Source organism: Pinus tabuliformis, chromosome 6 (genome assembly GCF_031772625.1).
Source record: "Pinus tabuliformis cultivar Carrire ecotype Pingquan chromosome 6, CPIR1, whole genome shotgun sequence".
Lineage (NCBI taxonomy): Eukaryota > Viridiplantae > Streptophyta > Pinopsida > Pinales > Pinaceae > Pinus > Pinus tabuliformis.
In genome coordinates this window covers 189013975-189030790 of record NC_142292.1, presented here as the reverse complement: position 1 = coordinate 189030790, position 16816 = coordinate 189013975, and the positions used below count along the sequence as shown (strand labels likewise).

General features: G+C 40.2%; 1 pseudogene; it reads left to right on the top strand.

Moving 5' to 3' along the window:
- Positions 1 to 1300: 1300 nt before the first annotated feature.
- Positions 1301 to 7079, top strand: LOC149258094 (phospholipase A(1) DAD1, chloroplastic pseudogene; annotated as a pseudogene).
- Positions 7080 to 16816: the final 9737 nt, after the last annotated feature.

Below are 16816 nucleotides of genomic sequence, written 5' to 3'. Positions count from 1 at the left end.
CTCTATGGTACTTAGATATTTATTTACCATTTAATTTAAATTTTTATAACTACGCTGGCAAAATAAAAATACAAAATGAGATTACAATTTTATATTATTTTAACTGTCTTTTTCAATATATAAATAAAATGTAATTATATATACATAATCACTCAAATCTATAATCATTATCATCATGGCATGTCCAACGAAGAAAGAATCGACGCCATACCGTGAATCGTGGAAAGTCTCTGTTCAGGCTTAACGAAATTCGCCCCCAACATGAAGTCGATGTATAACGTTTTTATATGCGGAAATTGCATCCGTTAACACACAGGAAACGGCGACCGAAGAAGTTAAGCATTGACGTTGAGGATTTGGGATTTGTCAAAAACACCATGAAATGGCTAACACTCTATAAATGGCCGTCTGACGATAATTTAATGAACTCGTCAATTAGATATTTAATTTACCAATTAATGTGAATGCTCGTGTCTACACCAGAAACTTTTAATGGAGTTAATGAACAATTTGATATTAATGTTAGTTAGTAATAGTCTGTGTACCGCGTACTTTTTCAACTAAATTAGTTACGAGACAGTTTGATTGGAAATTGTCTCATTATTATATTTTGCAAACTGATCTGACTGATTTTGATCATAAATAATAAAAAAAATGATTTGACTCTTTCGCTAATGATTTGACTGATTTTGATAATAAGTTAAAAGAACTTATAGTAATTATATTCCTCTGTCGAACAGCGATTTTACAAATTACATAAAAACATTCCTAAAATTTAATTAAACTTTTTTTTTTTAACATATTTTTTCATTCATTTTATTTTAAATTTAGAGAAATTCGTCGAAATCAGAAATTTGAAATGTATAATTTATATAATATATATATCAACAAAATATTTAAAATTTTTCCAAAACTTTTTGGAAACACTTTAATTGACTATCATGTTAATTATGAAATTCAAAATTCGGATCTTTAATTCACTATCATGTTAATTATGAAATTCAAAATTCAGAACTTAATATATATATATATATGAAGCCAAAATGTAAATTATGAAATTCAAGACATATTTCAAGCCAAAAAATAGACCATTCTTCGATAGATCAAGTCGTTTACTTCAATTTTTTAAATTTAAAAAATGATGTTTATTACAATTAAATTATCCTGCTGTGATGGTTCTTTTTTTTGAAAAAAATGAATACGATGAAATGGTCGTTTAACTCTGTAGGATTTGAGGCGTATTTAAAAAACACGGAGGAAGAAGAAGTCTTCACATGAAAGTTACAACACACGACAACCGATGGTTCATGATATTCGGTATCTTTGACCAAATGGCTGCTGTATCTCATTGACTTTTTACATAAATTACATTTCTGTTTATGCTGTTTGAATTCTTTATCCTGTTTGAATTCTCGGGCATATAACACATTGTATTGGAGCTCAAATATTTACCAGCGTAGTCGGCCGAAAATTTCCCAAGTTGTTGAGCTCTGTATGCATCCTGCTGTGTCGTTTAAAACCCCAACGTCGGCGATTAGGGTTTGTACTAATCAATTATACTCTCGCTGAGCTGCTCTCTCTAGATTTTCCGCCTTTGCCAATGGCACCGAATCCCTCGACATTATCGCACAGACGAAGCCCGAGCCACTCCGACTCAGAGTTGTCGCGGCGGCCACAGATTGTAAGAGCAATAATGGAATCGAGTCATTGAAGAGAATTCTAGATAACTTGGCGAAATTATGGGGATATTCATCCAAAGAGACTCCGGAGGTCAGATCGGTATGCAGCCAGATTGAAAAGCTGATGGCCCAGGATAGAATCTTGAACGATTCCATCAAATCTCCCAAGCAAAAGTTGGGGGAGAAATGGCGGGAGTATCAGGGATGTAACAACGGGGAAGGCCTGATGGACCCTTTGGATGAGAATTTGAGACGAGAGATAGTCAAATATGGCGATTTCGTCCAGGCGACCTACAACGCCATGGAATTGGATCCCAAGTCCCAACAATATGTGTCACGCCCCTACACCTGCGGTAGTCTTCCAACCGCTTGTAGCGAGGTGCGGCACCACCGAACGCTTTCTTTTTAACAATACTAACATTCGTGGACTACGCCTACTCCAACATTAACATACTTAGTTTGTGTTTCGCAACCAAGTAAACTTATTTATCCTTTATACTTAATGAAGCCCATACTCATTCATTATCCATATGCAATTAACCGAGAACATCAACAATTGCAAACAAGTATAAAGGGAGGGGCAACTCCCTAAAAGTCTGCCCAACAGTTTATTAAGAATATCAATTTCTTCAATAGTACAACCAGCAAGTATACTTGGCAAAAGCTCCAAGTCTATACTTAGAATAATTACAACACAGGCTTAAACTGCCTTTACAGCATTCATGCCAACCTTACATGGTAGGAGGGTGCTCACCCGAGACACCTAGAACTCCCCCTTAAGTCTTGCACGATTCTGCACTTCCTCACCCAACATTCGACACACCGTACCAACCTCTGACCAAGAAATACCTCTGCGCAGTCCTCAAACCATGCGCATGAGCTATGCGCATTTACCAGCTGAAACTATGCACTTTCCTTCTTGTCTTGTGTGTACTTCTAGTGCGAAGATGTGTTATCCAAATGACTCCAATGCATGTATACTTATATGCGTTTTACCTTTGGTTTACATGTGGGTGGTGGCTCTCTAGCCGACCCCCAAAACATCTTCAACGCCTCCATAAAACACTCCTCCAAGTGTCGGCCATGTCTTAGTGCAAGCCTCCTTCAATCGGCGTATAAAGGTTTCACTCTTCGTTCATTATTTTTCCAAGTGTCGTTCGTTGTTCCTGTTTCGTCGCATTTCTTGTGCAAGGTATCGTCGCATTCTGTCCGCCCACGCGCCCATGCGCCCACCCGCGCGCCCGCGTGCACGACATCGCCCGGCGCTCGTCGCACTGCAGCTCCGAAGGCCTTACATCCTCCTCCACCTGAAATCGTTGTCGTTCTCGACAACATACCATCCCGGTAGCTCTCCACCAAGATCATCATCATCCAGGATGTCGACCTTTCTACACAAGGCAAACATCCTTGCAACATATGTAGAGACTCTTTCTCCACTATGTCTCGGCCTAGTGACCACTGCCACCAAGCTCACCATACCAAAGTATGTATCTCCATAATCCATGCTCAGGTCCATGGAAACTCCATCCATTTCATTTGCAACATGTTGTCCATGTGTGTGTCTCCTCCATATGAAGAGATCATCTCATCAACCCACTCTCGATGTGCCCCATTCAGGTCCATGAAGCCTCTTCATCATCTGCAATGTGCCATCCTCAAGTCTCCATAGAAACAAGTATGCACTTGTCTCATCTATCCATGTGTAAAAAGTAGTTGAGTCTCGGCTCAACCCATGCCCAAGTCAAGGCATCATCATCATCGTAACTTCATCACTTCAAAGTGCCTCATACCGATCCTCTACATCAAGTCACTCTTCCAAGCCATGCCCATACATGTACTTTGAAAGTATGCATCCCATACTGCATCAAAGTCACCTGACCTCAGCTCCTCAATGCATTAGATCCTCTGAGTCCACCGTACATGAAGTCCCTAAAAGTCACAACAATCTCATGTCATCATGAGCTCCATGAGTCATCTCCAACCAACATCTCCATGTAGTAGGAATGCTCCATAATCTGCTCACAACTCCATCCAAGTCCATGGCCTTGTTGTACATAAGTGCACAACCTCTCCATCAACTCATAAGTAATAAGTCCCCATGTCACATCAGCAAATCCATCTGCACAACATCCCTGTCTTGGCACTCCTCATTGGATGTCCATGACATCTCTACAAGTGCTCCACACAATGTCCCTGCATAAGACTGCCATGCTCCATGCCTCCAACCTGATGTCCATGACTAAGTTGTCCATGTAGTCCAACCAAGTAGACCTACCACAACAATCGGTCATCCTCATCCAAGCTGCAATCTTCGGTTTAGTGAACTCGGTCACCCAACCATACCATCATGTCATGAGTCCCTTCATCATAGCTCCTCCACCAAAGTGTCCACCAAGACTACCTCTTGGTCTCGGCCATGAGAAGTCCACCCAAAACATCATCAGATGTGTGCCCTCCTCAATCTGTCCATGAGTCATGCTGGGCACTTAGCCAATTCTTCATGTGGCTAAAGGATGACCCAATCCTCCATAACGATCATCAAGTTCCACCCTTGTCATGGGTCCTTGCACCTTTCATCATAAGGTCACAAGTAACCCCAACAAGCCCTGCAACAATCGACAATCCTTGCTTCTCCATACAAGGCTCCATCATAGTCATCCATGGTGAGATCCTCCCTAGCATCGGCAAACTGGCTTTGCCTCTCCCTGCATACGGTCCATCCACCAAATGCCCAAATGAAACACAAGTATCAATACTTACTTCATCATCATGAGGCTCTTCCTCATTCATCCATGTCCACAAACTACACGATCTTGGTTCAACTTGATCATCCTCAAGTTCATCCTCCATCATGGTCATGTCTGCAACATCTTCAACTATCGCGGCTTCCTCTTCCTTGATAGCACAATCTGCAACTTCACCTCGCTCCATTGTCCAACCAAGTTGAAGAAGCTCTTCTTCAATATTCCATTCCAAGGCTTCAAGTTCTTCACGGATACGGGGCTTCTCTTCCTTCAACCTTTTCAACCTGTCCAAGGTAAGCAAGAGCTTCCTTCCACCTTCTCCCAAACTTGCCATGTCTTATCGTTCAGCTTGGTCCAAGCACCGAGCTTTACCCCTGCTAAACCTGCTTCCACTGTCATCAACTGTGAAGTTTCCAAGTGTACCCACACTTGCACTTCGTCACAAGCAACCCTGCTCTAACACCAGCTCCAACCGAGCTCTGATACCAACTGTCACGCCCCTACACCTGCGGTAGTCTTCCAACCGCTTGTAGCGAGGTGCGACACCACCGAACGCTTTCTTTTTAACAATACTAACATTCGTGGACTACGCCTACTCCAACATTAACATACTTAGTTTGTGTTTCGCAACCAAGTAAACTTATTTATCCTTTATACTTAATGAGGCCCATACTCATTCATTATCCATATGCAATTAACTGAGAACATCAACAATTGCAAACAAGTATAAAGGGAGGGGCAACTCCCTAAAAGTCTGCCCAACAGTTTATTAAGAATATCAGTTTCTTCAATAGTACAACCAGCAAGTATACTTGGCAAAAGCTCCAAGTCTATACTTAGAATAATTACAACACAGGCTTAAACTGCCTTTACAGCATTCATGCCAACCTTACATGGTAGGAGGGTGCTCACCCGAGACACCTAGAACTTCTCCTTAAGTCTTGCATGATTCTGCACTTCCTCACCCAACATTCGACACACCGTACCAACCTCTGACCAAGAAATACCTCTGCGCAGTCCTCAAACCATGTGCATGAGCTATGCGCATTTACCAGCTGAAACTGCGCACTTTCCTTCTTGTCTTGTGCGTACTTCTAGTGCGAAGATTTGTTATCCAAATGACTTCAACGCATGTTACTTATATGCGTTTTACCTTTGGTTTACATGTGGGGTGGTGGCTCTCTAGCCGACCCCCAAAATACCTTCAACGCCTCCATAAAACACTCCTCCAAGTGTCGGCCATGTCTTAGTGCAAGCCTCCTTCAATCGGCGTATAAAGGTTTCACTCTTCGTTCATTATTTTTCCAAGTGTCGTTCGCTGTTCCTGTTTCATCGCATTTCTTGTGCAAGGTATCGTCGCATTCTGTCCGCCCACGTGCCCATGCGCCCGCCCGCGTGCACGACATCGCCCGGCGCTCGTTGCACTACAGCTCCGAAGGCCTTACAATATGGTTGCTGTAAATACAGGGAGAGCTTGTTGCTTGACGAAGCGGGGTTAAGAACTCTGGATATAATGTTGAGTCAGCACGTCCATGCCACTTCAGGAATCCAGCTTCCCTGGTGGTTAACGCAGAGGTTTTCGTTGGATGGATTAGATTGGGTGTCCAGACGAAGCAGCTATGTGGGCTTCGTGGCCGTCTGCAACGACGAGAAGGAGATCAGCAGGCTTGGGAGGAGAGATATCGTTGTGTTGTACAGAGGAACAGTGATGCCATTGGAATGGGCAGAAAATCTAAAGGACGTTCTCACGCTAGCAGTGACAAAGCGTAAAAGCAAAAGAAAAAGAAAACACCCTTCAGGGTATTGCCTGGAGCCGAAGGTGGATAGTGGGTTTTGGAGTCTTTTCACTACCAAGAAACCTGAAGGCGAGAGCGCGTCGGATCAGGTGGTGAACGAGGTCAGAAGATTGGTAGAATTATATAAGGGCGAAGAAATCAGTATAACAATCACTGGCCACAGCTTGGGTGCAGCCTTGGTTGTACTAACGGCCTACCAGATCTGTCAAGTGGTCAATTCCGACAAGAAAACTCGTAATGCTAAAATTCCAGTGACCGTGTTTTCTTTCGGCGGGCCACGTGTGGGTAACCGTGTCTGGGTTGATAAAATGGAAGAAATGGGATGCAAAGTCCTGAGAATAGTGAACACCCACGATGTGATCACCAAGGTTCCAGGCCTGGTGCTCAATGAGCACTGCATGCTACAACAACATTCAAAAAATGTGGTTGTGTCGAAGATCTTCGACGCTCTGGACAACATGCCATGGGCTTACTGTCATGTTGGTACCGAGCTTCGTGTGAACAATAAGCATTCTCCAGATTTGAAACCCAATGCAGACATGAGCTGCTGTCATGATCTGGAAGCGTATCTCCGTCTTGTGGACGGTTACGTGAGCTCCAACTTTCCATTCAGATCCACAGCTAAAAGAGACATCGTGAGGCTTTTTATGAATTAGAGATCCAATGTCCTTCTCAAGCCAAAGCCATTAAAGAAGAAAGATTCAACCAAAAGTAAATCATTGTTTAGATATGAGATCTCCAACTTCCTTCTGAAGCCAAACATATTCTCTCATAGTCAGCACGAAGATTCAAGTGAAAGTGGAGAGACTCGTCCCCGAATATTCATTCCAGCCTCTAAATTATGGGGACGAATGTATTAATTGATAGACCAAATATTCATTCCAACATCAACCCCAATGTATTAATTCATAGACCGAATATTCATTCCAACCTCTAAATTGCAACGATTCTTTTAATGGTCGATTTTATGAATATTTTGGAATGGAATGGACAATGGTGAAGTAAAAAAATTGATTCTGTTTTAACAATTATCCTCACTCTGATTCATCTAAATTAATATTAAGTTGAACTATAAATAAACAATCAAGTTAAATTTAAATATATGTATATTTGTTAGAATATTTTTAAAAATAGACCAACTAAATATTATAATTGTACATGACCCATATAAGAAGAGGTGACGGACGCGAGCGAGTAGCTAGGGTTTCCGGGTTTTTGCAGGTGTTGTTCTCCATGGAAGGGCACAAAGGAGGGAGCTCCACTCCCTCCTACAAGCAGGTTGTGGTTAGCAGAGGTAAGAAACCAATAGAAAATGACAGAGGTCCTTCAGAAGAAAGGAAAATGAACATCGAAGAGGAGCAAGATTGTACCAAATCAAGGGAGAATAATAGCACAAAAGAAAAGGAGGAAGAAGACAAGGAACACGGAACAAAAGACAAAGCACAAAAGGGACCATGTAAACCCAAAACTGCGATCACCCTAGAGTAGTTTTAAATGATCCAGCTCTGCAAGTGCACGGGGACCACATGCAGACATATGCAATCATTTGTAAATTCATGGGATTATGGCCCACTAAAAAAGCTTTACAGACATGGATTAAATACCATTGGAAATAAAAAAGAAGCATAGACCTACATCTTGGGTCAAAGGGATTCTTCACTGTGGTCTTTACAAATATTGAAAATAAAGATAGAGTGTTTGAAGGAGGGCCCTACTTCTATGCAGCAGCAGGCCTCTATATGCGGCCATGGATTATGAATTTTGTCCCGGAGCGTGAAACTTTTACTTCGGTCCTGGTATGGGTAAGACTCTACTCATTACCTCTTAATTATTGGCAAACGGAATTGTTATCTGCCATAGGCAATAAATTAGGGCGTTTTGTCAAAGCTTCTGAGGCAACCAGAAGGGGAAAATACACTTCCTTTGCAAGAATATGTGTGGAGATGGATCTCTCCGGAGCTCTACCGAATGAGGTAATCTTGGAAGTTTTTGATGAAGAATGGGTGCAAACAATAGATTATGAACATATTCCATTCAGATGTCGCAGATGCCATGAGCATGGACACCTATTCAGAGACTGCCCTCTTAGTAAAATAGAGAACAAGAGTAAAGCTAACACAATGAAAGATACTGAAAGCTTTCACAAAGTGGTACATAAAGGAAAATGGGGCAAAAGGGGGCCAAAGCAACATCAAACAAAAGGGCAACAGGCCAGTCGGAACAGGTTCCAAGTACTCGAAGAAGAAGAAGTGATAAGAAAAGTTGATCAGGAAATGGGAGGAAGTCCAGTGGAGGAGGAGAAAGAAGAAGACCGTGAAAACACAGGATATTAATAAACAGAAAGAGACTATGATAACTGATGCAGAATTGGAGATGGATCAGGAAATGACCCAGGGTGAGATGGAAATGGAGGATCATGAACTACAAGAGATTCTTGATAGAGAACACCTAGATCTGGAAGGGTTCTTGAAACAGGGAACCATGGGAGGGGTAGACTCGTTACCTCAATAAGAGTTCAATAGACTACAACAGCTGTTTATATGGAAAACTTAGGCTAAAGGGTTGGAGAGGCAAATAAACAGTGAAAGGTAGGGTAACGAAGATGTGAAGACTATGAAAACCACACCAGATTTAGCACCTAGAAACCCAGGAAAAAAAAAGGCAGGAAAAAGCAGAACGAGCTATTGATGGAATGTGGAAAGCTAGTGATAGATTCAGGTAAGATGAAAGACCTAACTAACTACTCCTTTACAAATCTTTAATAATGAAGTTCACATCTTGGAATATCAAGGGTCTAGGTAGTAAAAGAAAACAAAGATTACTTAGTAATAGAATGAAACGAGCAGCTCCGGATATGATCTTCACCCAGGAAACTAAATGTTCCATTCAAAAAATAAAAATACATAGCAAATGGCTCAATCGATTTGAGTTTCTAGAAGTCAAAGCAGATAATACAACAGGAGGCATACTTACTCTTTGGAACCCCCAAAAGATTGGCATAATAGATGTTGAGGCATCGAGGAATTATTTATCAGTGGTTATTCAGCCTATGGGAGATAGGGAGACCTACTTGGTCTCGAACGTTTATGGCTGTTGAAGAATGGATGATAAACTCAGGTTTCTAGATTCTCTTGTGGATCTCAGAGACAGACATGCAGGAATACCATGGATCATGGGGGGGGACTTCAACATGATCAAATCACTTTTGAAGAAAAAAGGGGGAACCAAAACTTTAAGCAAAGACTCTTTCGCATTTCAATCTTTTATAGATAATATGAAGCTAGTTGACACTGATACGAGTAATGGTCTCTTTACTTGGAACAATAAAAGAGGAGGAGAGTCTCAAGTAGCCTCAAAGTTAGACAGATTCATAATCTCAGAGGACCTTATGCTCATTGACAAGGAAATGATAGCGAGAGTTCTCCCCTTTGGAGGCTCAGATCACTGGCCAGTTCAACTGGAGGTTCAGGGCATTGGTACCCCCAGGATAGATTTGAGAATATCTAGCTCTCCCTCCAAGATTTCATCAGCAACATTGCAAACTGGTGGTTTGATGATTTGCATATTCAGGGTACAAGAATGTTCCTTCTACACAAAAGACTAAAGCAAATTAAGCTCAGGCTCAAAGAATGGAACAAGAATGAATTTGGCAATATTTTTGAAGCAAAAAAATCTGTTGAAGGTAAAATGCAGGAACTCAACCAAGCCCTTATCACGGATGGCTTTGATAAAGTCAGAAGTGATCAAGTTACCAAACATCATCAAGACTGGGAGAATTTATGTAAACAAGAGGAAATATTTTGGAGACAAAAATCTAGAGTTCAATGGCTAAAAGAAGGAGAGCGAAACACTAGATTTTTCCATAGATCCACCATGGCAAATAGAGCTCATAATAGGATCTCTTCGATCAAGGATGAGGGAGGGAATCTTCTTAATTCCCATGAAGAAATAGAAGTTGTGTTAGTTTAGCACTTTCAAGGTATAGCAAAGGAAACCATTTCAGATAGAGAGCATTTCATCAGGGACTTAACAAGACATATACCTAGGTTGGTGTCTAGAGAGGATAATTTCAACCTTAATAGGCCAGTGACTGAAGAGGAGGTTAGTGAGGTCCTCAAAGAAATGCAGAATGGTAAAGCGCCAGGCCTTGATGGTTTCAATGTGGATTTCTTTAAAGCTTGCTGGAATATTGTTAAACAGGATATTCTGAATGTAGTGGAAGATTCCAAGATGAATAAAACTATTTTGAAGGTGCTCAATACCTCCTTCATCTCCCTAATCCCTAAACAGGACATTGCTCAAACTCCTGACAGGTTTAGACTCATAGCTTTGTGCAATGTGGTATACAAGATAATATCTAAGGTTGTGGCCAATAGACTCAAACCACTTCTTCCTACACTAGTTTTTGTGGAACAATCTGGTTATGTGGAAGGCAAACAAATTCTCAATAACATCATTCAAGCGCATGAGGTGGTGCACTCATTGACTAGCAATAGGAAGGCTGGAATGATCATGCAATTGGACCTAGCCAAAGCTTATGATAAGTTGAATTGGACCTATATCAGGAAAGTTCTTATTGCTTTTGGGTTTGATCATAATTGGGTTAGATGGGTCATGGCCCTGGTAACTTCTTTTAGCTTTTCAATATTGGTTAATGGTTCTCCTTTCGAGACTTTTATTCCTTCAAGAGGCCTTAGGCAAGGAGACATGCTCTCTCCCTTTCTCTTCATCCTCATGATGGAAGGACTTGGTCGGTCTATCAAGCATGCAAAATAAGTTGGTAAGATTAAATGTCTCCAACTTTCTGACAATGGACAGGTCTTGACTCATCAACAATTTGTTGATGATACCATGCTACAGGGAATCCTCATGGTCAAAGAAGCTCTTGCGTATAAACAAATCCTGAGTGAGTTTGCCATGGCTACAGATATGGAAGTTAATCTCTCCAAATCTAAGATTTTTTTCTTTAATTCAAATATTGCTATTCAGAGGAATATCTCCAGAATTCTAGGCTTTCAGAGGTATATCCTCTCTTGAAAATATTTGGAAGTTCCTCTAACTGCTAAGCCTCTACACAAGAGCATTTGGGAGCTGGTGATTAATAAGATGCAGGATAAAATCAGGAAATGGACTATTAGATCTTTAAACTTGGCTGGTAGGTTCGTGCTTACAAAGGTTGTTCTTCAATCAATCCCAATTTTCATGCTATCAGCACTCCTAGCACCAAAAGGAGTCTTGCAACAATTCAGAACCATCCAAAGAGACTTCCTTTGGGGTAAGGGGGAGGAAAGAAATAAATGGGCCTTGGTAGCCTGGGATAAAATCTGCAAACCTATAAACCATGGGGGTCTTGGATTGGATGATCCAGAGATTCTATGCAAGGTTTTAGGGGCAAAATTATGGCGGCGTTGCGTAAAAGACCCAAAGGCTCAGTGGCTAGTATCTGGAAAGAAAAATATGCCAGCACTTGGAAAAATAATGATCACATAAGGATGTATGGAAGTATAAAGGGCTCACACATCTGGAATAAGGCCTGGGAGAATAGAGGCTTAGTACAAAAAAACAGCTTCTGGGAAATCAGAGAGGGAGATCTGGCTTTATTTTGGGAGGATAAATGGCAACAAGAACCTATACTGTTAAAAGAGGAATTTTTGGACCTCAAGAAAGAGACAGATACCAAAGGGTTATCTAAGGTAAAATATTTTTGGGATCAAACCAACAGTGCAGGAAAATGGAGAACCTCGAGGAACATTGATTACAGGGATGAAAACCCCTTGAAAGAAAAAGCAAAGGCAATTATGAAAATGTTGTAACAAAGGAAGATATTAGTGACAGGGAGGCATGACCAACTTAGATGGGGCAACAATAATGAGGGTTCCTTTAATCTTAAGGAGGCAAAACACATACTCCTTGAGCTGGATTCCCATGTTCCAGATAGGATTTGGCAGAACCTATGGAGGCATCAAGGTTGGATGAAGATTAAACTCTTCATGTGGCTAGTTTATCATAAGAAAATTTTGACTTGGGATAACATTCGGAAGAGGGGTGTTCTGGGGCCTTCCAGATGCCAGCTCTGTGAAGCCCAAGAGGAAACAATGGAGCACCTTCTCAATAATTGCAGTTTCACCTCTAGGTTGTGGGATACTTTTGCCACCATTTTCCAACAGACCGACAGGGACAAAGGGAGTATTATCAATACCCTAAACAATTGGAGACGTAACTTTTCTGATTATGAATTTCTGGGCTTAGCTTGGGCTCTTACACCAAGCTTCATTATATGGAATGTCTGGAAAGAAAGGAACAATAGAATCTTCAAGAATGAAAAGAGTCCCTCCCAACGCCTTTTTGAGCAGATCTTAAATCAACTTAAGGAGACGGTTGGCACTATAGTGCGAAATCCCCCTAAGAACCCACCTTCAGATGTTGAATTGCAGATACTTCATCAACTGGGTATGTAGGGGCTTATTCCTCAGGGCCTGGATAGGAAGGTAATGAAAATGGATAATGAGCAGGATTTTTGGCACCCTCCCCCTCAGGGTTTTTTGAAATACAACATTGATGGGGCTTCAAAAGGCAACCCAGGTACTGCTGGCTTTGGAGGAGCGTTAAGGGATGAAAATGGAAGCATTCTTTTCATCTTCCATTGCCATTTAGGAAGAGCCACTAACAATATGGCGGAATTAATGGCTTTGGAGCAATGTTTAGATTTCATGGAGCAGGATAACCGCCAAAATGTGATTGTCGAAGCTGATTCTGAGTTAATCATTAACTCGGTTAAGAGAATCAGCTGTGGCATAGCATCGGAAAAAGTCTCAAAAAACTGGAGGCTGATCTAGGTCTTTCAACAGATTTAGCTTCACCTCTAGTGCCTTCGCACAATAAGTTTTAACCATGTGCGCAGAACGGCCAATAAATTGGCGGACATTATGGCCAATCAAGGAGTGATCTGCACCGAGAGTAGGGCCGTGATGGGGTGGCAAGAGATGCCTCAGAATAGATTAAAGGCATACTGTCATGACCAGGCGGATGAAGATAGGATGGTGTTTCGAAATAGAGCCATGGAGGCGGGGTCTAGATGACTTGGATTCATTATGAATTGCTGCTTTTTTCACAGTCTGGTCTTTTGTGGGATGCAGGCCATTATCGGCCTCTGATCCCTGGTAAATACAAACACAGATGCTCCAGGTGGAAGCTGCTCTGGAGACTCTGTTTATCGGATGGTTGGTCGAATGGTTGGAGCATCATCTTACATTGGTTTATGTACAGGCGTAGTGGGGATGATGCGAGGGGCCGTAATCCGGGCTTTCTTGGCGGCCTTAATACCCCAGGTTCTCTTTCTATGGACGCAATACTGCTCTCAGGGTGGTATATGGTTTATCGCAGGCCTTTCAAGTGGGAAGCAGTTTTTTCTGAAATGGGAGCGATTCCACTCACCAAGCTACACGTGGCTAAGGGGCGGGACTAATTACCGCCCTCATCGCGTGCTAATGTTCGGTGCTTTAGACCCATGCGATATGATCCTCTGCCGTCGGATTAAGCAAGGCAGATCTACGGTCAGGAACGAACGAGCATGTAGGTGGGTCCAGGTGGTTAAGTGTCGTGCTTCTAAGTACTGTGAAATCTTCCACTGCCGTTGGATTGGGCGAGGAGATTTGACGGTTGAGATTAAGGATGCAAGTCTGGATGAGGAATATATACTATACCTGTTTCGTTTCATGGCAGGAATCGATGGTTTTCGCACGTTCTATAGGTTCGTGGGTTATTCCCCCATGTGGGCCCGAAATCCATTTAGATTGGTACCCTTTTTCCTCTTCGGGTCCAACTTTAAATATAAAATGTGTGCTTGTTGTCGACCCGAATTGAATCTCGTCTGTCGGATTTCTGTGGGTAGATCATACGGTCTCAGCATTGTCTGTTTTTTGAGAGTTTTGAGGTTTTGTTGGTAGTAAGAGAATAGCGTTTCCTTGGTCCACAGTTCCTCATAGGCTATTGTATTTTATGTAATTTATTTTCAGATTTAATGAAATAGAAGGTACGACTCTTCCTTCAACTAAAAAAAATTATACTTGTACATGTGTTAAAATATTGTATATTTGTTAAAATAGACCAACTAAATATATAATTGTATATGCGTTAAAATAGACCATCCAAATATTATAATTATTTAAATTGCTAACTTTAAATATATGTATATTTGTTGGAATATTTTTTAAAATACACCAACCAGATATATAATTGCACGTGTGTTAAAATAGAGCATCCAAATATTATAATTATTTAAACTGTTATTTTAGCAGTTTGCGAATCACACACTCCTAAAGTATTTTGTGCATAATGATTATTAGTTTAAACCTTATAAATATCTTGTGCATAATGATAATATTTTATACCTAAAGATTTGGCTAGAGGTAATTTTTTTCGAACACTCGAGCGCTAAATACAAAATAGACCCGTATATTAGAAATCGGGAAATGCTCTTTCATGATCTTGTTTTTAACCGGTTTCAAATTTCATTGAATGAACTTGGCAGTTATGTTTTAGTTTTTCATCAAATTATTATATTCGAATTTAGATAGTTTATATTGCAGTATTTTTCAAGATATATTTTGAAGCTTTAAAATATATAAATTTAGTATTAAAATGTAAATTTATAATTTTATTAAATTATAATTAATTTAATTAGAATGTAGTCTAAATAAGGCACACACTTTTACCGAAGAAAAATAGAAATTAAGGTATAATGTTTGTGAAAATTTGGTGGAAGTTTTTGATAATCAGGGTGATAGCTATTAAGCTTGAGTATTTTGGGTGTTTAAGATTTTGATGCATTTTGGGTTCCCAGAGTTTTGATAGTGCTGAATCTATTCTGTTATTCAAGTCCCTCCGAGTCCTACCATGCCTCTACATAACTCAAGCTTATTTTTTGGTAGAATCTTAGTGAGCATATCAACAAGGTTCTTATCTGTATGGATCTTTTCCAAGGATAGTTGCCCTTCCTCTGACACAAGTTGGATCCAATTGTACCTTAGGTCAATGTGCTTGATTTTTGAGTGAAATGTTGAGTTTTACGCCAAGTGAATGACACTCTGAGTATCACAATATAACGCATATTTGTTCTGCTTCATTCCTATCTCAACTAAGAATCACTGCATCCACAACATCTCTTTGTAAGCTTCTATTGCAGCTATGTATTCTGCTTCTGTTGTAGAGAAATCTACTACTCTTTGTAGCCTTGACATGTAAGATATTATTGCACCTGCAAATGTATACAATAAAATGTAATGAGCTTTGTGGTGTCCATATCTCTAGCCATATCTGCATTTGTAAATCCTTCGAACACAATATCATTGTGAACAAAACTTAAACAATAATGACTAGTACCTTTGAGGTATCTCAAAATCCATTTTACTGCTTGCCAATGTTGTTTTCCTGGATTGGCAAGGAAGCTTCTCACTACTCCCACTGAATAAGCAATTTTTGGTCATGTACATTCCATGCCATACATCAAGCTATCAATGCTCAAGCATAAGGAATCTTTCTCATTTATTCCTTCTCTTTGTCATCACTAAGAAAAAACTTAGTACTTAGCCTAAAGTGGGTTGCATAGGGTGTACCAACTCACTTGGCATCCCTCATATTAACCTTGCCAAGCACCTTATTGATATATTTTTATTGTGACAACCACAACCTTTTGTTTTTCCTGTCACACATAATTCTCATGCTCAATATCTATTACGCTGGACCTAAATCCTTCATTGCAATTTTGTTGCCCAACTCTTTCTTAAACCTATTGATCATATTATTATCATGTCCAACAATTAACATGTCATCCACGTATACCAGTAATATGATATACTTTCCTTGATCACGCCTCTTGATATATACACAATGGTTAGCCTCAAATCTGTGAAAATCATGTTCCAACATGAATGAATCAAATTTCTTATACCATTACCGAGGTGCCTATTTTAGCCCATAGAAGCTCTTCTTCAACCTACAAACGAAGTCCTCTTTTCCTTTTTCTTCAAATCCTTTTGACTTCTCCATATAAATTTCCTCCTCCAATTAACCATGAAGGAAAGAAATCTTTACATCTAACTATTCACATTCTAAGTCTAAAGCAAAAACAAGACCAAGAATGAATTTGATGGATGACATTTTGACAACAGGTGAAACATTTTTAGTAAAGTCAATAACTTCCTTTTGGGAAAATCATTTCACCGCAAGCCTTGCTTTATACCCCTCATTATTTTTGTCACCTTCATGCTTAATCTTGTACACCCATTTGTTTTGCAACACGTTTGTACTTTCTGGGATCTTTACTAACTCCCAAGTTTTATTTTCCAACAAATAATTAATTTCTTCCTACATTGCTTTCTTCCATTTTTTATTTTGATCAACTTTATACACATCTTGAAAACAATCAGGATCACCTTCATCAATTACAAAAATATAGTTTTGATTTGAATTGGATCATTATATATTTTTTCATCCATCTCGATGCATTTGGAGTGGAAAAAGTGGAGGAATCAACACAAGAATGTTTTTACTAGTGGGACCTAGTTTGGTGAAATAGGGTTTGAAACCTTCTAGGAGC